General features: G+C 35.8%; 1 protein-coding gene across 6 annotated transcripts in view; it reads right to left on the bottom strand.

Annotated features, from left to right (window-relative positions):
- Window positions 1-25,300, bottom strand: part of KANSL1L (KAT8 regulatory NSL complex subunit 1 like) — a 156,045-nt gene that overhangs the window by 38,075 nt on the left and 92,670 nt on the right. The window lies entirely within an intron of this gene.

The raw sequence follows: 25,300 nt of genomic DNA, 5'->3' as shown, positions 1-25,300 counted from the left end.
ACCACCTCAATGTATAAGGTAAATACTTACAGCCTTAAAGTGAGAAATCGACAGTAACACTATAACAGTGGGGAACTTTAACACCCCATTTTCTTCAATGGACAAATCATCCAGACAGAAAATCAATAAGGAAACATAGGCCTTAAATGACACATTAGACCAGATGGACTTAATTGATATTTACAGAGCATTCCATCCAAAAGCAGCAGAATACATATTCCTTTCAAGTGCACAAGGAACATTCTCCAGGACTGACCACATGCTGGGCCACAAAGTGAGCATCAGTAAATTTAAGAAAATTGAAATCATATCAAGCATCTTTTCCGACCACAACACTATGAGATTAGAAATAAACTACAAGAAAAAAACTGTAAAAAAACCACAAACACGTGGAGGCTAAATACTATGCTACTAAACAACCAATGGATCACTGAAGAAATCAAAGAGGAAATTTAAAAATACCTAGAGACAAATGCAAATGATACCAGAAAACTACCAGAGCTCATCAATGAACTCAGTAAAGTTGCAGGATACAAAATTAATATATAGAAATCTGTTCCATTTCTATACACTAACAACGAACTATCAGAAAGAGAAATTCAATAAACAATCCCATTTACCATCACATCAAAAAGAATAAAATACCTAGGAATAAACCTACCTAAGGAAGCAAAAGACCTGTACTCCAAAAACTATAAGATGCTGATGAAAGAAATCAAAGACGACACATACAGATGGAAAGATATACTATGTTTTTGGATTAGAAGAATCAATACTGTCAAAATGACTATACTACCCAAGGCAATCTACAGATTCAATGCAATCCCTATCAAATTACCAATGGCATTTTTCACAGAACTAGAACAAAAAAAATCTTAAAATTTGTATGGAGACACAAAAGACCCTGAATAGTCAAAGCAATCTTAAGAAAAAAAAAACGGAGCTGGAGGAATCAGGCTCCCTGACTTCACACTAGACTACAAAGCTATAATAATCAAGACAGTATGGTACTGGCACAAAAACAGAAATAGAGATCAATGGTACAGGATAGAAAGTCCAGAGATAAACCCACGCACATATGGTCACCTTATCTTTGATAAAGGAGGCAAGAATATACAATGGAGAAAAGACAGCCTCTTCAGTAAGTGGTGCTGGGAAAACTGGACAGCTACATGTAAAAGAATGAAATTGGAAAACTACATAACACCATACAAAAAAATAAACTCAAAATGTATTAAAGACCTAAACGTGAGACCAGACAGTATAAAATTCTTAGAGGAAAACATAGGAAAAACACTCTCTGACATAAATCGCAGCAATATCTTTTTTCGACCCATCTCCCAGAGTAATGGAAATAAAAACAAAAATAAACAAATGCAACCTAATTAAACTCAAAAGCTGTTGCACAGCAAAGGAAACCATAAACAAAATGAAAAGACAACCCACAGATTGGGAGAAAATATTTGCAAATGATGTGAACGACAAGCGATTAATCTCCAAAATTTACAAACAGCTCATGCAGCTTAATATCATAAAAACAAACAACCCAATCAAAAAATGGGCAGAAGACCTAAATATACATTTCTCCAAAGAAGACATACAGATGGCCAAGAGGCCCATGAAAAGATGTTCAACATTGTTAATTATTAGATAAATGCAAATCAAAACTGCAATGAGGTATCACCTCACACCAGTCATAATGGCCATCATCAAAAAGTCTACAAATGATAAATGCTGGAGAGGGTGTGGAGAAAAGGGAACCCTACTACACTGTTGGTGGGAATGTAAATTGGTACAGCCACTATGGAGAACATAGGGAGGTTCCTTAAAAAACTAAAAACAGAGCTACCATATGATCCTGCAATCCCACTCCTGAGCATATATCTGGAGAAAAACATGGTCTGAAAGGATACATGCACCCCAATGTTCATTGCAGCACTATTTACAATAGCCAAGACACAGAAGCAACATCAGTGTCCATCAACAGAGGAATGGATAAAGAAGATGTGGTACATATATGCAATGGAATATTACTCAGCCATTAAAAAGAATGAAATAACGCCATTTACAGCAACATGGATGGACCTAGAGACTGTCATACTGAGTGAAGTAAGTCAGACAGAGAAAGAGAAATATCGTATGATATCGCTTATATGCGGAATCTAAAAAGAAATGATACAAATGAACTTATTTAGAAAACAGAAACAGACTCACAGACTTAGAGAACGAACTTATGGTTACTGGCGGGGAGGATGGGGGAAAGGGATAGTTAGGGAGTTTGGGATTGACATGTACACACTGCTATATTTAAAATGGATAACCAACAAGGACCTACTGTATAGCACAGGGAACTCTACTCAATATTATGTAACAACCTAAATGGGAAAAGAATTTGAAAAAGAATAGGTACATGTATATGTATAACTGAATCACTTTGCTGTACACCTGAAACTATCACCTAAACATTGTTAATCAACTATACTATAATATAAAATAAAAAGTTTAAAAAAACAGAAAATAACAAGTGTTGGAGAGGATGAGGAGAAATTAGAACTGTTGTACATTACTGGTAGGAATGTAAAATGGTGCAGCCACTGTAGAAAGCAGTATGATGGTTCCTCAAAAAATTAAACATAGAATTACTATGTGATCCAGCAATTCCACTTCCATGTTTATGCCCCAAAAGAACTGAGAACAGAGACACAAACAGATATTTGTATACCAAATAAGCATTACTCACAATAGCCAAAAGGTCAAAAAAACCCATGTCCATCAACAATGGAATGGATAAATAAACTGTGACATGTAAAAACAATGTATTATTATTCAGCATTAAAAAGGAATGAAATTCTGATACATGCTACAAGACTATGAACCTTGAAAACATTATGGTAAGTGAAATAAACTACACAAAAAGTGGGGAAAAAAACCTAATTATATCATAATTACATTAAATATAAATGGTCTAAATACTCCAATTAAAAGTCAGAAACTTTCAGACTGAATAAAAAAGCAAGACCTAAATATATAATGTCTACAAGTAAACCACATTAAATATAAAATCATAGATAAGATACAAATGAAAGTATGAAAGCAAATATACCACCTAAGCACTAATCATTAAATTGCTGGAGTAGATATATTAGCATCAGTGAAAGTAGATTCCAGGGATAGGAACCAACATATTATAATGATAAAAGGGTCAAGTCATAAAGATATAAAAAGAAAACTAAACATCTATGCAGGTACTAACCAAACTTCAAAATACATGAAGCAAAACTGAAATACATATAAAGAGAAATGGAAAAATCTACACTTACAGAGATTTTAACACAAGTAGGATGGAAATCAATAAGGATATAAAAGTCTTGATCAGTATTATCAACCAAATGAACCTAACAAACACTTATAGAAAACCCCATCAAAAAAACAGGAAAATATACACTCTTTTCAAGTATGCATCTAGATAGACTATATGATGGGCCATAAAACAAATCTCAGTAAATTAAAAGGACTAAAATCATACAAAGTATGTTTAATAATCACAATGGAATTAAATTAGAAATTAGAGTGATATTTGGAAAATCCCCATATATTTGGAAATTAAACATAATTCTAAATCACCCAGGGTCAAAGAAGAAATCATATGACAAATCAGAAAATATTCTGAACTGAAAACACAATATGTTAAAATTTGTGTGATGTTAAACAGTGCTCAAAAGGAAAATTATAGCTTCATATGGTTATATTAGAAGAGTGAAAATCGATTTTTAAAATTTCTACCTTAAGAAGTTAGAAAAAGAGAGGGAGGCAAATTAAATCCAAAGTAGGCATCATTTACTTAGGATACCACCACACACTCAGTGGAATAGCTAAAATTAAAAGGACTGATAATATTGTTATAGCAAGAACAGGGAACAACTGGAATTCTCATACATTGCTGGTAGTATGTAAAATGATACTATCCAAAAATAATGACACAAAAGTTGTGTGTTTATAGCAGCTTTATTAATAGTAGCCAAAAACAGAAATAGCCCAAGTGTCTAAGAGCTGATGAATGGATAAAAAATTGTGATACAGACACACAAGGAAATACTATTATGTTTTATATTCCCTTTTAATCCTCATTCCCCACTGTTATTTCCTCTCATCCCCATTCTAACGTATTTGATCTGGATTTTTTTTTTTGGTATGCATTACTATAGAACACATTGTAATTGTAATTTTAATATTTAAGTGTACATAAATAGGATTGTGCTAGAGATCTTATTCTGGATCCATCTGTCTATACTTGTGCCAGCCCATATACTGTATTACTGTAAATCAGTATCTAGTAGTCCTACCACCTCTTCACCCCCCACCCCCTTCTTTTTTTGAAGTATACTTAGCTATTTATGGATATACATTTTTGAATAAGTTATTACCTTTCAAAAATGCAGCTAAAATTGATTGCAATCACCTTTAATTCAAGAAACTTGAAAGTCTTTACTAAGATATTTTATATCCTGTAATAAGAGCTTTAAACCCATTGTTACAGCATTTTGATGTCATATTCTGTGTTAATTCTTAGATAATTGACAGTCTGCTTGTGGGAATGTATCTTGTTTTTATTGTATTTTTAATTGGTTATTATTTATGTGCAGAAATGGTATTCATTCTAATAATTTGTTGATTCTATTGGATTTTCTATGTAATTAATTACTCCATCTGAAAAATGACAGTTTTATCTCATCTCTAGGCTCAAAATAACCTTCCTTTGGAACTTTGGAGACACTGTTCCATTGTATTCTAGCATCTAGAGTTGCTAATGAGAATTTCAATGGCAGTTCCATTCTTATCCATTATACATTACGTGTTGCTTTTGTTGTTAGTTTTGTTTTCCCTTCAAAAGCTTTCAGATCTTGTGTTCTAGATATTCAGAAATTTCAAAGAATATGTTTAGGTGTGGGCTATTTATTTTAATTTTTAATGCTCAACAGTATCTTAAACTGAAAACACCATGTCTTTTTTTAAACTATGGGAAATGTTCATGTATAATTTTTCTCTGTGTTATGGGAGATTTCTTCACTTTATATCCTAATTCTTATATGAGATTTTACTTCCAGAAAATTTATTTATAATTTCTAAAGGCAGCTTTTTGTTCTACAATTGCTTCTTTATTACAACAGGCTATTCTTGAAGTTATTTTCTGTCTTTTGAATTATCTGTTTTCACCAATGTTAGCTACTCTTTTGGCCTTTCTCATTGCTGTCTTTTCCTCCTGTGTTTAATGATTTGGATATACTGCAGTGCTTCACCTCTAGATCTTTGTATGGGCTTGCTCCCTCCTTACTTCAATCAAGTCTTTATTCAAATAGACCCCAATAGGAAATGATCTTTTAGGCTTAGAAATTTGCTAACTTCCAGATTTATCTATAATTACATAAAGCATAATTTCTCAGTGAAATGTTATACATACTATAAATTTGTCTCTACTAGTCAACCCATAAAAGTCCCTGCAGTACAGAATTGTTGCAGCAAAGTGAGAAAACCCTCAACCAAGATACTTCCACTCTCTAGAGCAGATTCTCCAACTGGTGGAGCTGAGGTCGGTGTGGCATGGAAAAGAAAGTTGGCTTCCCAGTAGAATAAGAATTCATACAGGCTCTTAAGTCATCTCCCTTTCTCCATTTAATCAGACACCTCCTATACCATGGAATTTACCTATTTTCTATTTCAGAGTCATTATTTGTTAGCTCAATTCAGATATTTCTTCTCCTCGCCCTCAGTGTAGAAGAGAATATTATCTGGGACTGCCAATATTTATCTCTTGTGTTGCAATTAAATTTCCACATGTTTCTGCCTTGTTTCCCCAAGAGGAATTTAAATTTCTGTAAGGCCATGCATGTCTTTATTTTTCTTTAAAATTCTTAAATTATTTGCTCACAAAAGTAGCATGCATGTACATAAAGTATACAAATCTAACCATTTTACATTTGAAAAAGTAAGTGAAAACCTTAAAATGGAATTTTTTTATATATAACTTAACTTCCATAACTGGATTATTTTATTAAACCAACCAGACTTATGACTTAATAATCTATGAAATAACAATGATGAGATTGACTACCGAACACTTTTGCAAATTTGTCTTGGGAGATATAAAAACAACACAGAAGAACAGAGTTTAAAACAGGAATAATTCTACCTTATTTTATAAGGGTTATAATATTTATTCCCAGTTATAAATTTTAATTTAAAATATGTGATATAACAACTGTTATCAATATATATGAAATGGCTCTTGGATTACATGCTAAAACTTATGAATGAAAAAATTCTCCTGCTCAAAATAGTTTCCTACCCAGCATTCCATAGTGAATAGTCTAATGTGACTATTTTATATTTAATTTACTACTTCTGTAGGACTTTACAAAATGCAAATAGCATTCTTCAGAGTGACAGTATCATTGGTAAATAGTTTATCAGAGATTAGCAGGGTCTCCTAGAGACAACACAGGTTGTTATGTTTACATAAAAGCAAAGAGAGGAAAAAAAAAAATAAGTTAGGGAACTTAAAGAATACTATGGGAAAGCAGAAAGCTTGCATAAAAACACTAGATAGCAGAGAGGATGGGAGACATCATGAGGAAGAAGGACAATAAAAGACAAGTAAGGGTCCTGCAAATAAATTTTCATTTATTTATAAATTTTGCCTGGGTTAAACCTTTATATTTATAGTACAGGTGATTTAAAACTTATATTCAGGGGCTGCAAGTATTAATAGGGAAGAAATAATCACCATGATGGCCACCCCCCCAATATGGAGGAAGGTGGTTGGGAGCATGACCAAATAAGACTCTGGGCTTTTTCCCACTTCCTTTCCCCACTCATAGCCAAATCATCTATACTTTTATCAATTTCATATAAAATATTAAATATTCTGATCTCTGGTCTTACTCACTGACTAAATTTCTTGGCTTATTCTTGCTCAAAAACTTATGTTAATTAACTAAAAATCTTAAAATCACTACTCTAACTTAAAATAGAATTATTGTTATGATTAGCATCCTAATTGGGCATGCCCAATTACCCACAACGTGTTTCTCTAGAAAACTGTATCCAGAATTCTATCCTTGGATGCCAGAAGCCTCTATCCTCTTGTCCCAGTGGGACAGAGAACTCCCTCTGCCAGTAGGTAGTCAGGGTGGTTCCTGTTGTCTAAGCTGAGACATGAATAGGGTAGGGCCTAAGATTGCATAGTGGTTTATACTCCTATCAAGCAAGAGCTGAAGAAGTATATTATGGCCAAATATAAACTTTTGCTTTAATTCTTAATTGCAAATGAAATTGTGCTTTAAAAAAAGGTATTAGCCACATTTACATTTTAAGACTTATAGAATACTATTCTGGAAAACATATTCATCTTATCTATGTCTGCCAATGTGTTTTCCTGATTCTAAAGATAATTCTATAGTTCAGTAGATTAAGCTATATTATACCAATCATAAAAAAGGCATAGGCTGTCCATGAATAAACTAAAGTATTTTAGTAATGAATAAGTAAGTAATGTATGTATGAACAGTAATGAATAAGACAGCAAAATATATAATTCAGCTAGAAGATAAGAAAGCCAAAAAATTAAAATAGCTTTAGAAATTACCTGGAGTTTTAACAATTGTTGCTATGGGCTGAAATTTCATAGGGAGAAACAGTCTGAAACAATTCACACAACATTCAGATCAGATGTTTTAAACAAGCTCATCAAAGAAGTAGTGTTAAGACTCATCATTAACACTTAAAAGAAAACTACAAACTCGTACTTACTTACATTTATGTAAAGAGTGTATCTTTTCATCCCACTTTGTGCTTCAGTTTCCCACATAAAATGGGGCATGAATATTAAATAAGAAACACATATAAAGTATTCATAAGTTGAAACAGTCCCTAGTACATAATTGCTTAATAAATATTAGCTATTATTATTTGACATTCTTATTAGAGATTAGTATTGTAAAAAGGGCAAAATCAAGTAAAAGTGCATACTAATTTATGCTTTTTATTAATTTTGCCCAGCAAAGGGATTATAACCTCTGCAAATGATGATTTGAGATAATTATTCTAATCCTTTTACCTCTATTTCTTTTATCTTATTGCTCTGACAGAACCACTAGTGTAACAATTGCCTGTAGAAATGTGGAAGATAAAAAAGGTACATAATGAATTCATAGATCTGGCTAAGGAGGTTTCTAGGCAGAATTTTTAAAGTGCCAATTGTTCACTTAATTGCCTATGATAAAGTATGGATGGAGTAATGAGCTTCAAAGGGAGGGAATAAGTTTTCAAGCAGAATTTAGAGGAAATAACGGAACCAAGGCTTGCTGGGTTCAAAAATAAGACTGTTTCTCGTTTCCAGCCACTCCAGACAGCAAAAGGTTCACACAGTAAGAAATGACATTAGTACAAAGATCAAATCCAGGGAACTGCCAGTAAAACTGTGGCCTCAGTGTCAAGATCTCAGGGGTGAGACTGGAAAACCCTTTATTAAGACCTTAGAAAGATTTGAGACATGTTGGTAGATCCTCACATCTAGACAAGACGGCTTCTAAGAATCTTAAAGGTGTGCTCTGATCTTCTCTGCTACACAAAAAATGCCATTAAGTATCTTCAGGGTATTGTCCCACAGCAGCCTCACACAAAGTCCAAAATCAAGAAGGGTCTGTGTTGAAGAGATGTGCAGATATGACTTTTGTCTAACAGAGTTTATTTCAATGTGATACGTAGGAAGTCCACAAAGTTTTAAAGACTTGAACTTGGACTAAGACAGAAATAGCTCAAAATGACAAGACCTATGGGCCTTCACCCTTTTACAGATAGAAAGCATGCTGAGAAAACCAACACATATTTTAAAAGGTGCTTTTTTTATGGAAAAGGAAAGGTGACTCAGAGAATGCAGCCAAGAGTCCACCGGTCAGAGCTAACAGCTACAAAGAACCACTTCCAGAGGAACAGGCCCACATTAACAAACGTGCAACATGTGCTGATTGTGTATTTCAGAACTGCTATATTCTTCCCATTTACCCCTGTCTGAGCAGTGTTTATTCTGATTATCCCTGTCTCACTATTATATGTTGGGTATGTCTAGAGCAAATGACTAATAACATTAGTTCACAAATCTTTCCATCCAGGGAAATCATACTTGAGGAGATATACCTAAAGAACCACACCTGAGGAGCCACACATAAAAAGTCGCAGTTCAGGTACCTGGTCATGATTTAAGAGGATGAAATTTAATACTTTAAGCCTGAACCTAATGAGGTAATGAGATGAGAAATTAGAGGTCTTCAGGGGAAAAGATTAGGTAGTTCTTACATATGAGAGAGATGTCAATAATTGGCAATCAGAGGATGGCCTGTGGTAGTCCCCACTGATGGCTTCCAATGAACCACGTCTTCCAGTATTCTTGACCTTGAATTGTCCCTCCCACATTAAATCCTACATTGATTCACTTTAACCAATAAATCCAACGGAAAGGCACGGCACTAATTCTACACCTATGTCTTAAGAAACTCTGTGGAGAAGCTCCATAGAAAGACTCTGAGACTACATGGAGAGAGAATGAAACCCAAGTATTCTAAACCATTCAAGACCCCAGATGACTCCAGCCCCAGTTACCATCTTATTGTAACTGTATGAGAGAACTTAGACAAGACTGGAAGAAGAACCACTCAGGTAATTCACAGAATCATGAAAGATAATAATAAATCGTTTTTAAACCACTAAATTTTGGGATGGTTTATTATGTAAAAATAGATGACCAAAATAAGAAGGATGGGCTAACTCTGACTGTGTAGCATGTACCCATACCTACTTCTATAGCGAAGAAGATATATATATATATATGATGAATCTTTGCATATGTATACACGTAGTATCCCCCACCACGACCAAGATACAAAGCAGTTCCAAAAACCCAGAAACACTGGTTGTACCCTTTCCTGGTCAACTCCCACCCCTTGCAGTGAAGTAACCACAATTCTAACTTCTGACACTTCCAACTTTTATCTATATTTATTATAGAATATGTACTCTTTTCTTTAAGTCAACAACTCTGGGAGATATATCTAAGTTACTGTATCAGTAGTCTATCCTTTTTACTGCTGTATTATATACCACAATTCTTCTGCTGATAGACATTTAGATTGCTTTGTTTCCAACTTTAACAAATAAAGCTATTATAATAATTCTTACACAAGTCTTTTTGTGTACAGATGTATTCATTTCTCCTGGGAAAGTTCCTAAGACTGGAACTGCTGAATTATAAGGATAGATGTATGCAGTGTATTTTATTGTAGTTTTAATTGCATTTCCTTGATGAGTAATAATTTTAAACACATTTTCATATACTTATTGTCCATTTGGATAACCTCCTTTATGAAAGATCTGTTCAAATCTTATGTCTATTTTTTTATTTAAAAGAAGTTCTTGGGACTTCCCTGGTGGTCCAGTGGGTAAGACTCCACACTCTCAACACAGGGGGCCTGGGTTCAATCCCTGGTTGGGGAAGTAGATCCTGCAGGCATGCCACAACTAAGAGTTTGCATGCTGCAACTAGGAGTCCACATGCCACAACTAAGAAGCCCACATGCTGCAGCTAAGAAGTCCATATGCCACAATTAAAAGATCGTGCATGCTGCAACGAAGATCCCATATGCCGCAACTAAGACCTGGCGCAGTCAAAATAAATAAATTAAAAAAAATAAAGGGCGCAAGTCTGTATTATGCCTATTTTTAACTGGATTGTTTGCTATTTTCTTGTTTTTCTTAGGGATATATATATAACTATACATGTAGGAATATGTGTGTGTGTATATATATATATATATATATATATATATATATATACAGGATACATCTGCCAGGGCAGGTGTGGGTTGGGAGCTGAGGCTCGGGCTTTGGAGGTCAGATTCCAGGGAGAGGACTGAGATTGGCTGTGTGAACACAGCCTGAAGGGGGCTAGTGTGCCACAGCTAGCCAGAAAGGAGTCTGGTAAAAAGTCTGGACCTGCCTAAGAGGCAAGAGACCATTATTTCGTGGTGTGTGAGGAGAGGGGATTCAGAGCACCGACTAAACGAGCTCCAGAGACGGGCGCAAGCCGTGGCTATCAGCGTGGACCCCAGAGATGGGCATGAAATGCTAAGCCTGCTGCTGTAGCCACTAAGACGCCTGTGTGCAAGCCCAGGTTGCTAGCCACACGTCTAGTGTGGCTTTCTTTTCTTTTTCTTTTTTCTTTTTTTTTTTCTTTCTTTCTTCCTTCCTTCCTTCCTTCCTTCCTTTCTTTCTTTCTTCTCCTTCCTTCCTTCCTTCCTTCCTTCTTTTCTTTCTTTCTTTCGCTCGTTCGTTCTTTCTTTCGTTCTTTCTTTTCTTTTCTTTCTTCTCCCTTTTCTTCTGAGCCATGTGGCTGACAAGGTCTTGGTGCTCTGGCCAGGTATCAGGCCTGTGCCTCTGAGGTGGGAGAGCTGAATTCAGGACATTAGTCCACCAGAGACGTACAGGCTCCATGTAACATCAAACAGGGAAAGAGCTCCCAGAGATCTCCATCTCAACGCTAAGACCCAGCACCACTCAAAGACCAGCAAGCTACAGTGCTGCACACCCTATGCCAAACAACTAGCAAGACAAGAACAAACCCCACTCATTAGCAGAGAGGCTGCCTACAATCATAAGATCACAGACATCCCAAAACACACCACTGTACGCAGTCCTGCCCACCAGAAAGACAAGATCCAGCCTCATCCACCAGAACACAGGCACTAGTCCCCTCCACCAGGAAGCCTACACAACCCCCTAAACCAACCTTAGCCACTGGGGACAAACACCAAAAACAACGGGAAGTACGAACCTGCAGCCTGTGAAAAGGAGACCCCAAACACAGTAAGTTAAGCAAAATGAGAAGACAGAGAAACACACAGCAGATGAATGGGCAAGGTAAAAACCCACCAGATCAAACAAATGAAGAGGAAATAGGCAGTCTACCTGAAAAAGAATTCAGAGTAATGATAGTAAAGATGATCCAGAATCTTGGAAATAGAATGAAGGAAATACAAGAAACGTTTAACAAGGACATAGAAGAACTAAAGAGCAAACAAACAATGATGAACAACACAATAAATGAAATTAAAAACTCTCTAGAAGGAATCAATAGCAGGATAACTGAGGCAGAAGAACGGATAAGTGACCTGGAAGACAAAACAGTGGAAATAACTACCGCAGAGCAGAATAAAGAAAAAACAATGAAAAGAATTGAGGACAGTCTCAGAGACCTCTGGGACAACATTAAACGCACCAACATTTGAATTATACGGGTCCCAGAAGAAGAGAAGAAAAAAGGGACTGAGAAAATATTTGAAGAGATTATAGTTGAAAACTTCCCTAATATGGGAAGGGAAATAGTTAATCAAGTGCAGGAAGTGCAGATAGTCCCATACAGGATAAATCCAAAGAGAAACACGTCAAGACACATATTAATCAAATTATCAAAAATTAAATACAAAGAAAAAATTTTAAAAGCAGCAAGGGAATACCAAAAAATAACATACAAGGGAATCCCCATAAGGTTAACAGCTGATCTTTCAGCAGAAACTCTGCAAGCCAGAAGGGAGTGGCAGGACATATTTAAAGTGATGAAAGGGAAAAACCTACAACAAAGATGACTCTACCCAGCAAGGATCTCATTCAGATTCGATGGAGAAATTAAAACCTTTACAGACAAGCAAAAGCTAAGAGAATTAAGCACCACCAAAGCAGCGTTACAGCAAATGCTAAAGGAACTTCTCTAGGCAGGAAACACAAGAGAAGGAAAGACTTACAGTAACAAACCCAAAACAATTAAGAAAATGGTAGTAGGAACATACATATCGATAATTACCTTAAATGTAAATGGATTAAACGCTCCAACCAAAAGACATAGACTGGCAGAATGGATACAAAAACAAGACCTGTATATATGCTGTCTACAAGAGGCACACTTCAGACCTAGGGACACATACAGACTGAAAGTGAGCGGATGGAAAAAGGTATTCCATGCAAATGGAAATCAAAATAAAGCTGGAGTAGCAATTCTATATCAGACAAAATAGACTTTAAAATAAAGACTATTACAAGAGACAAAGAAGGACACTACATAATGATCAAGGGATCAATTCAAGAAGAAGATACAACAATTGTTAATATTTATGCACCCAACATAGGAACACCTCAATAAATAAGGCAAATGCTAACAGCCATAAAAGGGGAAATTGACAGTAACACAATCATAGTAGGGGACTTTAACACCCCACTTTCACCAATGGACAGATCATTCAAAATGAAAATAAATAAGGAAACACAAGCTTTAAATGATATATTAAACAAGATGAACTTAATTGATATTTATAGGACATTCCATCCAAAAACAACAGAATACACTTTCTTCTCAAGTGCTCATGGAACATTCTCCAGGAGAGATCATATCTTGGGTCACAAATCAAGCCTTGGTAAATCTAAGACCCTGAAATAGTATCAAGTATCTTTTCTGATCACAACGCTGTGAGATTAGATATCAATTACAGGAAAAAAATCTGTAAAAAATACAAACACATGGAGGCTAAACAATACACTACTTGATAACGAAGAGATCCCTGAGGAAATCAAAGAGGAAATAAAAAATAACCTAGAAACAAATGACAATGAAAACAGGACGACCCAAAACCTATGGGATGCAGCAAAAGCAGTTCCAAGAGGGAAGTTTATAGCAATACAAACCTACATCAAGAAACAAGAAACATCTCAAATAAACAACCTAAACTTACACCTAAAGCAATAAGAGAAAGAAGAACAAAAAAACCCCAAAGTTAGCAGAAGGAAAGAAATCATAAAGATCAGATCAGAAATAAATGAAAAAGAAATGAAGGAAACAATAGCAAAGATCAATAAAACTAAAAGCTGGTTGTTTGAGAAGATAAACAAAATTGATAAACCATTAGTCAGACTCATCAAGAAAAATAGGGAGAAGACTCAAATCAGTAGAATTAGAAATGCAAAAAGGAGAAGTAACAACTGAGACTGCAGAAATACAAAGGATCATGAGAGATTACTACAAGCTACTATATGCCAATAAAATGGACAATCTGGAAGAAACGGACAAATTGTTAGAAAAGCACAACCTTCTGACATTGAACCAGGAAGAAATAGAAAATATAAACAGACCAATCACAAGCACTGAAATTGAGACTGTGACTAAAAATCTTCCAACAGGGCTTCCCTGGTGGTGCAGTGGTTGAGAATCCGCCTGCCAATGCAGGGGGACACGGGTTCGAGCCCTGGTCTGGGAAGATCCCACATGCCGCGGAGCAACCAGGCCCGTGAGCCACAACTACTGAGCCTGCGCGTCTGGAGCCTGTGCTCCGCAGCAAGAGAGGCCGCGATAGTGAGAGGCCCGCGCACTGCGATGAAGAGTGGCCCCCGCTTGCCGCAATTAGAGAAAGCCCTCGCACAGAAACGAAGACCCAACACAGCCAAAAATAAATAAATTAATTAATTAATAAAAAAAAAATCTTCCAACAAATAAAAGCCCAGGACCAGATGGCTTGTCAGGCGAATTCTATAAAACATTTACAGAAGAGCTAACACCTATCCTTCTCAAGCTGTTCTGAAATACAGCAGAGGGAGGAACACTCCCAAACTCATTCTATGAGGCCACCATCACCCTGATACCAAAACCAGACAAAGATGTCACAAAGAAAGAAAACTACAGACCAATATCACTGATGAACACAGATGCAAAAATCCTCAACAAAATACTAGCAAACAGAATCCAACAGCACATTAAAAGGGTCATACACCATAATCAAGTGGGGTTTATCCCAGGAATGCAAGGATTCTTCAATATACGCAAATCAATCAATGTGATACACCATATTAACAAATTGAAGGATAAAGACCATACGATCATCTCAACAGATGCAGAAAAAGCTTTCAACAAATTTCAACACCCATTTATGAAAAAACCCTCCAGAAGGTAAGCATAGATGGAACTTACCTTAACATAATAAAGGCCATATATGACAAACCCACAGCCAACATCATTCTCAATGGTGAAAAACTGAAACCATTTCCACTAAGATCAGGAACAAGACAAGGTTGTCCACTCTCACCACTATTATTCAACATAGTTGTGGAAGTTTTAGCCACAGCAATCAGAGAAGAAAAAGAAATAAAAGGAATCCAAACCGGGAAAGAAGAAGTAATGCTGTCACTGTTTGCAGATGACAAGACACTATACATAGAGAATCCTAAAGAGTCTACCAGCAAACTGCTAAAGCTAATCAATGAATTTGGTAAAGTTGCAGGATACAAAATTAATGCACAGAAATCTCTTGCATTCCTATACACTAATGATGAAAAATCTGAAAGAGAAATTAAGGAAACACTCCCATTTACCACTGCAACAAAGAGAATAAAATACCTAGGAATAAACCTACCTAAGGAGACAAAAGACCTGTATGCAGAAAACTATAAGACACTGATGGAATAAATTAAAGATGATACAAACAGATGGAGAGATATACCATGTTCCTGGATTGGAAGAATCAACATTGTGAAAATGACTATACTACCCAAAGCAATCTACAGATTCAATGCAATCCCTATCAAACTACCAATGGCATTTTTCACAGAACTAGAACAAAAAATTTCACAATTTGTATGGAAACACAAAAGACCCTGAATAGCCCATGCAATCTTGAGAAAGAAAAATGGAGCTGGAGGAATCAGGCTTCCTGAGTTCAGACTACATTACAAAGCTTCAGTAAACAAGACAGTATGGTACTGGCACAAAAACAGAAATAGAGATCAATGGAACAGGATAGAAAGCCCAGAGATAAACCCACATACATATGTTTATCTTATTTTTGATAAATGAGGCAAGAATATACAATGGAGAAAAGACAGCATCTTCAATAAGTGGTGCTGGGAAAACTGGACAGCTACATGTAAAAGAATGAAATTAGAACGTTCCCTAACACCATACACAAAAATAAACTTCAAGTGGATTAAAGACCTAAATGTAAGGCCAGACACTATAAAATTCTTAGAGTAAAACATAGGCAGAACACTCTATGACATAAATCACAGCAAGATCCTTTTTGACCCAGCTCCTAGAGAAATGGAATTAAAAACAAAAATAAACAAATGAGACCTAATGAAACTTAGAAGCTTTTGCACAGCAAAGGAAACCATAAGCAAGATGAAAAAACAACCCTCAAATGGAAGAAAATATTTGTAAATGAAGCAACTGACAAAGGATTAATCCCCCAAATTTACAAGCAGCTCATGCAGCTCGATATCAAAAAAACAAACAACCCAATCCAAAAATGGGCAGAAGACCTAAATAGACACTTCTCCAAAGAAGATATACAGATTGCCAACAAACACATGAAAGGATGCTCAACATCACTAATCATTAGAGAAATGCAAATCAAAACTACAATGAGGTATCACCTCACATCAGTCAGAATGGCCATCGTCAAACAATCTACAAACAATAAATGCTGGAGAGGGTGTGGCGAAAAGGGAACCCTCTTGCACTGTTGGTAGGAATGTAAACTGATACAGGCACTATGGAGAACACTATGGAGGTTCCTTAAAAAACTAAAAATAGAACTACCATATGACCCAGCAATCCCACTATTGGGCATGAACCCTGAGAAAACCATAATTCAAAAAGAGTCATGTATCACAGTGTTCATTGCAGCTCTATTTACAATAGCCGACATGGAAGCAGCCTACGTGTCCATCGATAGATGAATGGATAAAGAAGATGTGGCATGTGTATACAATGGAATATTACTCAGCCATAAAAAGAAACGAAATTGAGTTATTTGTAGTCAGGTGGATGGACCCAGAGTCTGTCATACAGAGTGAAGTAAGTCAGAAAGAGAAAAACAAATACTGTATGCTAACATATATATATATGAAATCTAAAAAAATAATAATAATAATGGTTCTGGAAAACCTAAGGGCAGGACAGGAATAAAGATGCAGACGTAGAGAATGGACTTGAGGACACGGGGGGGGGGGAAGGGTAAGCTGGGACGAAGTGAGAGAGCGGCATGGACATACATACACTACCAAATGTAAAATAGATAGCTAGTGGCAAGAAGCCACATAGCACAGGGAGATCCGTTCGGTGCTTTGTGACCACCTGGAGGGGTGGGATAGGGATGGTGGGAGGGAGAGGCAAGAGGGAGGAGATATGGGGATATATGTATATGTATAGCTGATTCACTTTGTTATAAAGCAGAAAGTAACACACCATTGTAAAACAATTATACTCCAATAAAGATGTTAAAAAAAAATAAAATAAAAAAATAAACAGTAAGGAGAAACCAGACCACAAATTCCACACTTTGCTTGTTAATGTGCTCAGCTACATATCCAAGAGTTCCATGCTTACAAGTTCTATTTTCCCCTCAGCAGTAGAATATTATTCAGCCAACTTTTCTACCACTTTATGATAAAGATCACTTTTCTTCCAGTTTTTAACATTTCCTTCTGAAATCTTACCAGAATCACCTTAGACGTTCCTATTTCTTTCTAGTAACATCCTGTTCTTGACAATATATCTATTCTTTAAGATGAGAGCACCTTTGTCTTCTATCCTCTCACTTCCTTCTGAGCTTTCATTGGAATTTAGGCTTTTTTTTTTATCACACACCTCAAAATTCTTCCAGCCTGTACCCAATTACCCAACTCCAAATCACTTCCACAATTTTAAGTATCTATTAAAACAGTATCCTACTTCCTGGTACCAAAGTCTGTATTAGTTTCCTAGGGCTGCCATAACAAACTGCCATAAATTAGGTGGCTTAAAATCACAGAAATTAATTTTCTCATAGTTCTGGAGGCCCAAAGTCCAAAACTGAGGTGTTAGTAGGGCTGAACTTCCTTTGAAGACTCTAGGGGAGAACTGTTCCTTGCATCTTTCCACCTCTGATGGCTCCTGATGTTCCCTGGCTTGTAGTAGCATAAGTGTAATCTCTGCTTCCGTCTTCACAAAGCCTTCTTTGCTGTATCTCTGTGTCTCAGATCTCTCTCTCCCTTCTCCTATAAGCAGACCAGTCACAGGATTTAGGGCCTATCTTAACCCCCAAATGATCTTACCTTAAGACCCTCAACTTAATTATATCTACAAAGACTGTATTTCCAAATAAGGTCACTGTATTAGTTTGCTAGGTCTATCACAAGTAAGTACCACAACTGAGGGTTTAAACAACAGAAATTTACTCTTTCATAGTTTTGGAGGCTAGAAGTCAGATCAATGTTTCAGCAAGATTGGTTTCTTTTGAAGACTGTGAGGAAGAACCTATTCCATCCCTCTCCCCCAGCTTCTGTTTTTGCTGCCAATCTTTGGTGTTCCTTGGTCTGTAAAAGTATAAGTCTGATCTCAATCTTCATCTTCACATGGCATTCACTCTGTATGTATGTATCTGTGTTCAAATTTCCCTTTTTATAAGGACACCAGCCATATTGGGTTAGGGTCTACCCTAATTACCGCATTTTAACTAATTACATCTGCATCAAACTTATATCCAAATAAGCTCACATTCTAAGTTACTAGGGGTTAGGACTTCAACATATGAGTTCTTGGGAACACAATTCAACTCAGAACAGTCACATTCATAAGTACCAGGAGTTAGACCGTGGACGTAACCTGTTTTTGGGGGGTGGTACAAATATTTTGCCCAGTATAGTTGTTTGCTTTTTTTTTTCTTTCAACACTTTGAATATTTCATTCCACTCTTTTTGCTTGCATGGTTTCTGAGAAGTTAGCTGTAATTCTTATCCTTGTTCTTCTATAGCTGTTTTTCTCTCTGCTATTTTTCAGGATTTTCTATATCTTTGGTCTTCTGCATTTTGAATATTATGCCTGAGTATTTATTTTTTGGTATTTATCCTGCTTGATGTTCTCCTGCTTCGGTTTTGTGAATGTGTGGTTTGGTGCTTGTCATTAACTTTGGAAAATTCTCATGTATTATTACTTCAAATATTGTTTTTTGCTCTGTTCTCTTTCTCTTCTTGGTATTCCAATCACTTATCTGAAACACCACCTGAAATTGCCCCCAAATTCTTGGATGTGTTGTTCTGTGTTATTCATTCCTTTTTCTTTTTGCATTTCAGTTTGTGAAGTTTCTATTGACCTATATAAGCTTGCTGATTTTTTCCTCAGCCATGTCCAATCTGCTGATGAGCCCATGAAAAGCATGCTTCATTTAGGTTACAGTTTTTTTTTATTTCTAGCATTTACTTTTGATTCTTCTTAAGAGTTTCCATCTCTCTGTTTACATTACCTATCTGTTCTTGCATGTTTTCTACTTTACCCATTAGAGACTTTAACATATTAGTTATTTAAGAGAATTCCAATACCTTTGTCATATTTGAGCCTGGCTCTGATGAATTCTTTGTCTTTTCAGAGTCTTTTTTTTCCCCTAACATGCCCTGTAATTTTTTGTTGAAAGCTGAACATAATGTCATAGGATCTGAGGTAAACAGGCCTTTATCATGAGATGTTATGTTAATCTAAGAGTCTGAGTGGGACCGTGTTTAATACCAGTTATAGTTGTAGGTGCCAGAGGCCTCGAATTCCTCCAATGTCCTTGTTTTTGTCTGCCCTGTTAAATAGTTCTCCTCAGAGAGACTATATATTTTGCAGCTGTAACCCACTGCTACTATACTAGAGTTGTTGGTGCTGTGGTAAAGAATGGGGGAGAGAAAGCATATCTACTATAGTAGCATAACCTACTATAATCTTACAATTAAATCTCAGTCTTTTGGTGGGTCTGTGTCCCTGGTCTGTGACTTTAACAAGTGTTTCTTATTTTCCACCCTCATTCTCTCTTAGGTGAGACAGAAAGGCTACAGAGGGCAGGAGTGGGAGAAATGCTCTTCTCTCAGGTGGAATAAGGCTCTGGTAAAGTTTTTTTCCCCTGAAGAGTAAACCTTGTAATAGATAATGCTCTAGGCTTATTTCATAAAGGTTACCCTTCCCCTTCCATTCCAGAGCCACTCGGGATCCTTTCTCGCTCTTCATTCTGAGAACTTAGTTGGGTGCCTAGAGGTAAGGTCCACAGAAGTGTGAGGTGTGGGGTTCCCTTAGGCTGTAGTCCCCAGGAGTTTTTCACTCTCAGACTAGTCCACGCTCAGCCTCAAGCAATTCATCAAAATTACCATTTAAGTGTTCCTGCCAGTTAGTTTATGATTGCTATGGTTTCTGCTCCAGGTAAGCAGATCTTGGCTGTGACTCTTTGGATTTGCCTGTCTCTCCATATTTCGGGTTGGCGGTTTTCTCTGCAACCTCAATTATCTGATGGGTTCATGAAAAGGCACTAATTTACAGTTTGTTCACCTTTTTCTCGCTGTAAGGGCAGAAGTGACAACTTCCAAGCTCTTTACATGTTGGAGCTGAAACCAGAATTCCCCTAATGTCCTTAATAGTATGATGATTTTTTTTTTTGTAACTTATACATGTAGTTATTGCAGTGAGAATATTGATCGGCCAACTATCTACTATATGCTACCTAGTAGCGGAAGACTGCCACCTCTCTCCATTGCCCTTATATAAGCTGTTCTCAACCAGTACCCTAGAGAGTTAAACACTATAGAAAATGACTTAAATAATTATTTTCTAAATTCTGCCAAGGCTGTTACATAGCTAGTACCATTCTAGATGCATAGAAGTTAGTTTATTACATAAAATGGATGCCTTAGCCATTTTACCCCTTAATATTTCAATGTGTATTTCCTAGAATAAGTATATTTTCTTACATAACTGCAAAATATCACACTCAGGAAATTCAACATTGATACAATATTTTAATATAATCTAGCATCAATAGTCCAGTTTTGTCAATTGTCCCCATATTTTCCCTCCAAAAGAACTGTGATCTGGATCATATATTCATTCAGTTGTCATATATCTTAGTCTCTCTTTCAATCTGAAACAGTTCCTCAGGCTTTCTTGGCTTTTATTACATTGGCTTATTTTTTTTTTTTGAAGTATACAGGCCAGTTTTCATTTCTTAATAGCATGTTTCTGATTTTGGCTTTGTCTGATGTTTCCTCATGATTAAATTCAGGTTACGTATGTCTGGTCAGAATACTACATAGTGATATTGTATCCTTCTAATAGGCTACATTAGTTTCTTTCTTTTTTTTTTTTTTTTCTTATTGTTCAAGTTTTTAAACATACGCAAAAGCAGGGAGAATAATATAGTGATCCCTTATGTACCTACCTCTCCAAATTAACCTTTTACTGCTCTCACTTCATCCATCCTCTTCTCCCTTTCTTTCCTTCACTTCATTGTTTTGCTCTGATATTTGCAAGCAAACTCTTAACATTATGTCATGTTACCCATTTCACTACTGAATGTATCTCTTAAAAATAAGGCCTTTTCCTCACATAACCACAATATCATTATCACACCAACAAAATTATCTATTATTCCTGAACATCATCTAATCATCAGCTGTGGTCAATTTTTCCCAATGATCTCAAAAATGTCTTTTCAGGGTTCTTGTTCAAATCAAGACCCAAACCAAGTCCACACACTGTCTTTGGTTGCTGTGTTTCTTCACATCAGTGTCACTCAGGGCCTTGGTGGGTCTCAGGAGTGCTGGCTCCTCCCCTGTCCTGCCGCTGCTCCAGCCCAGCCTGTTTGGCACTGCCCTCTACTACCTCCTGCTGAGTCCAGGGCAAACTCACACAACTAAGGCCCTCTCCTCCAGCCCCTGCACAGCATGGCCTGTGCCACAGGGACCCTGGGACCCGGAGGTCACTGTTCTCAGCTGTTCCCTTCTCTGAACAGACATAGGCTATGTTAGTTTTGATCACTCAGGCAAGATTATTGTCTGGTTCTCTACCATATAGTTAAGACAATATCAATATCCTGCTCCTCATCAAACTTTTCCTCAATCCTGACCCCAGACTTTTCATGCATTGATGATTCTTACCCAGTCAATCTTTACTATGATTATTGCAATGATTCTCTAATTTGACTGCTCACTCCACATTTATTAATCTGTATCCTACTCTATGCAAAAGTCTTCCCTTTCCCCTTTTAATCTCTCTCTCTCTCTCTCATCAGGAAACATTCACGGCTACCTATCTTTTCACTGGGTTCATTACTGTCCTTAGCTATTTCGATGCTCAAAGAGCCCCAGATTCGGCCAGTGGAAGCCTCTTCAAACAAGCTCTTGGGTTGTTTTTTTTTTGACATGCCCCCTTCATTTTTTTAAACACTTCCTTGCCTTCTGGTAACAATAAGACGTTCCAGGCCCATTTTATAGCCCCTCTTCCCCAACCCTGGAGATCAGCCACTTCTCCAAAGATCTATATTTCCTTTCAGTAAGGAATAGTATTAGAAAACAAGAATGAGTGCCACGTGTTCTCACTGCTATCACAGTAAGTTTGAGTCTAGACTTGTCATATCCAATTTGGTAGCCATTATCCAAATGTGGCCATTTAAATCAAAATTAATAAAAATAAAAATTCAGTTCCTCAGCTGCACTAGTCACATTTCATGTGCTCAATAGTTACATGTATTTAGTAGCTACCACAGATATTTATAGGGCATTTCCATCATTACAGAAAGTTCTATTAGACATTACTGTTCTAGACCCTTTCACAAAGCAAATCAAGGAAACACACACACACACACACACAAATTCTCACTCTCCATTGCCTTTTAAATATCTTTCTACATTCCACTACAATAATTCTTTCACTATTAATTATTTATTGAGCATATACTATTGGACAGTTACTGTACAAGACCCTGTAGGTTCAGAAATATACAGTTCCTGTTCTCAAAAAACTTACAATGTAATGAGAAGACAGAAAAATAAATGGAAGATTATTATAAAATAATGGATTATTATTATAACACAGGGTGCTACATCATTATATACCCCCATAGTGGGAATATCAAGGAAGGCTTCCTGAGAGAAATGACATTTATTAAATTTAGAAAGGTAAATAACTATTACCCTGGAAATTTGGGGGATAAGTTGGGAGTGGAGCCATTTGCTGTTCTCCATCATTTTTTCCACCTCTGTTACAATGACTAAAGTGCTTTTTTTTTATCTCCCCCTAAACCCTTTCAATATTCTGTTTATCTTTCAAAACCCATCTTTTATGGTGCATTTCTTAATGCCTCTAACCAGACAAAGCCCCTTCCCCAATTCCCAAATATACAGTCTTTACTGATTTCAAGCACATAAAAGATTTGGTATAGCCACTGTGGAAAACAGTATGGAGGTTCCTCAGAAAACCAAAAATAGAATTACCATATGATCCAGTAATCCCACTCATGGGCATATATCCAGACAAAGCTATAATTCAAAAAGATACATGCACCCTTGTGTTCACAGCAGCGCTATTCACAATAGCCAAGACATGGAAACAACCTAAATATCTGTCAACAGATGAATGGATAAAGAAGATGTGGTACATATATACAATGGAATACTACTCAGCCATTAAAAAGAATGAAATAATGCCATTTGCAGCAACATGGATGCAACTAGAGATAATCATACTAAGTGAAGTAAGTCAGAAAGAGAAAGACAAGTACCATATGATATCACTTACATGTGGAATCTAAAATATGACACAAATGAACCTATCTATGAAAACAGAAATGGAATCATGGACATAGAGAATAGACTGGTGGTTGCCAAGGGGGAGGGGGTTGGGGGAGGGATGGAGTGGGAGGTTGGGGTTAGCAGATGTAAGCTATTATATAGAGAACGGATAAACAACAAGGTCCTAATATATAGCACAGAGAACTATATTTAATATCTTATGACAACCATAATGGAAAAGAATATTTAAAAAAAGAATGTATATATATGTATAACTGAATCACTTTGCTGTACAGCAGAAATTAACACAATACTGTAGATCAACTTCAATAAAAAATATTGATTAAAAAAAGATTTGGTTTATTTTTGTTGTTATCAATGTACTAATGGATAAGGACATGGGCTTTGGAATCAGACTTACTGTTTACTAGCTGTATGACCTTGGGAAATTTACTTAATCTCCCTAAACTTCAATTTCTGCATCTAAAGGTGGGATTGATAATGCCTCATAGTTTTACATTTGAGGACTAAATAAAATAATGTACTGAAAATGCTTAGCATTATGACTGGAATATGATAAATTATATGGTCTACTAGTAACAATGTTAGACTTGTTTCTTCCTTTGTTTGCTGACAGTTTTAAATTTGTTCACACTTTTCCAGGCCAATCTTTATATTATCAAGGCATATGCAGTTCTTTAGTAATATTGAGCAAATCCCCTAAATTATTCAGATAGATTCCTTCCAGTCAGAATATTAAGGCATATTCATATGTGAAATATTTTTGATAGACAATTCTATTTATAACTAGAAATTATGAAATCATTTTCAAATATATTATTTCTCTATTGCTTGTAGCAACTTTAAATAAAAATTATTAAATAAAATATAATTTCTTATATAAAAACTTTAAATAAAATATTTTCCTATTAGGTTAATTAAATATGTAAAATTTCTTAAAATTCTGAAATAAAACTTTCTTAAAAATTTCGACTTGGGAAAGCATACTACTAATACCTGAACTACTAAATGGCAAAAATCAATCTATTAATAAAAATTAGTTTGTCAGAATTCACGTTCCTATTTATAAAAGGATCCTATAAAACCAAATTTGAAATTGGTTCCTAATGAAACAAAGCATCTTGATTTTTTATAGAAATATATTTAAAAATAGTTAATGTAGTAATTATCAAAAACAATATTAAATCAAGGATAATTTCTTTCCTTTGACATATTATTTAAAATATAATAGAAAAAAAGCACATTATACCATGAGAACTAGAGATAACTTATTTTTCCCTCCATCACAGCTTATTTAGATATGCACTGAAAGATGTAAACCTAACATGTTGTTAACAAATGAAAAATATGCTTTTCAAAATGAACACTTTTAATGAAGCATATTTTATTTGCAAAAAGGGTAACCATGGTCATCTAAAACTTCATTGCTTATATGAAAAAGGAGCGCTCACCAGGTTTAACAAATACCAAACATAAAAGGGGAGCAATGTAATTTCCTCCAAAATAACTGACAGCCCTGCAGATTGTTACTTTTTTCTTTATTAAGAAAAAGGCAAATATATAATACACTTGTGTTTTCCTTGTTACCCTTACCAGTAAAATTTTAAAATCAACTTGATAT

Source organism: Eschrichtius robustus, chromosome 5, assembly GCF_028021215.1.
Source record: "Eschrichtius robustus isolate mEscRob2 chromosome 5, mEscRob2.pri, whole genome shotgun sequence".
In the NCBI taxonomy this organism is placed as follows: domain Eukaryota; kingdom Metazoa; phylum Chordata; class Mammalia; order Artiodactyla; family Eschrichtiidae; genus Eschrichtius; species Eschrichtius robustus.
This window is presented reverse-complemented; position numbering and strand designations above follow the sequence as displayed.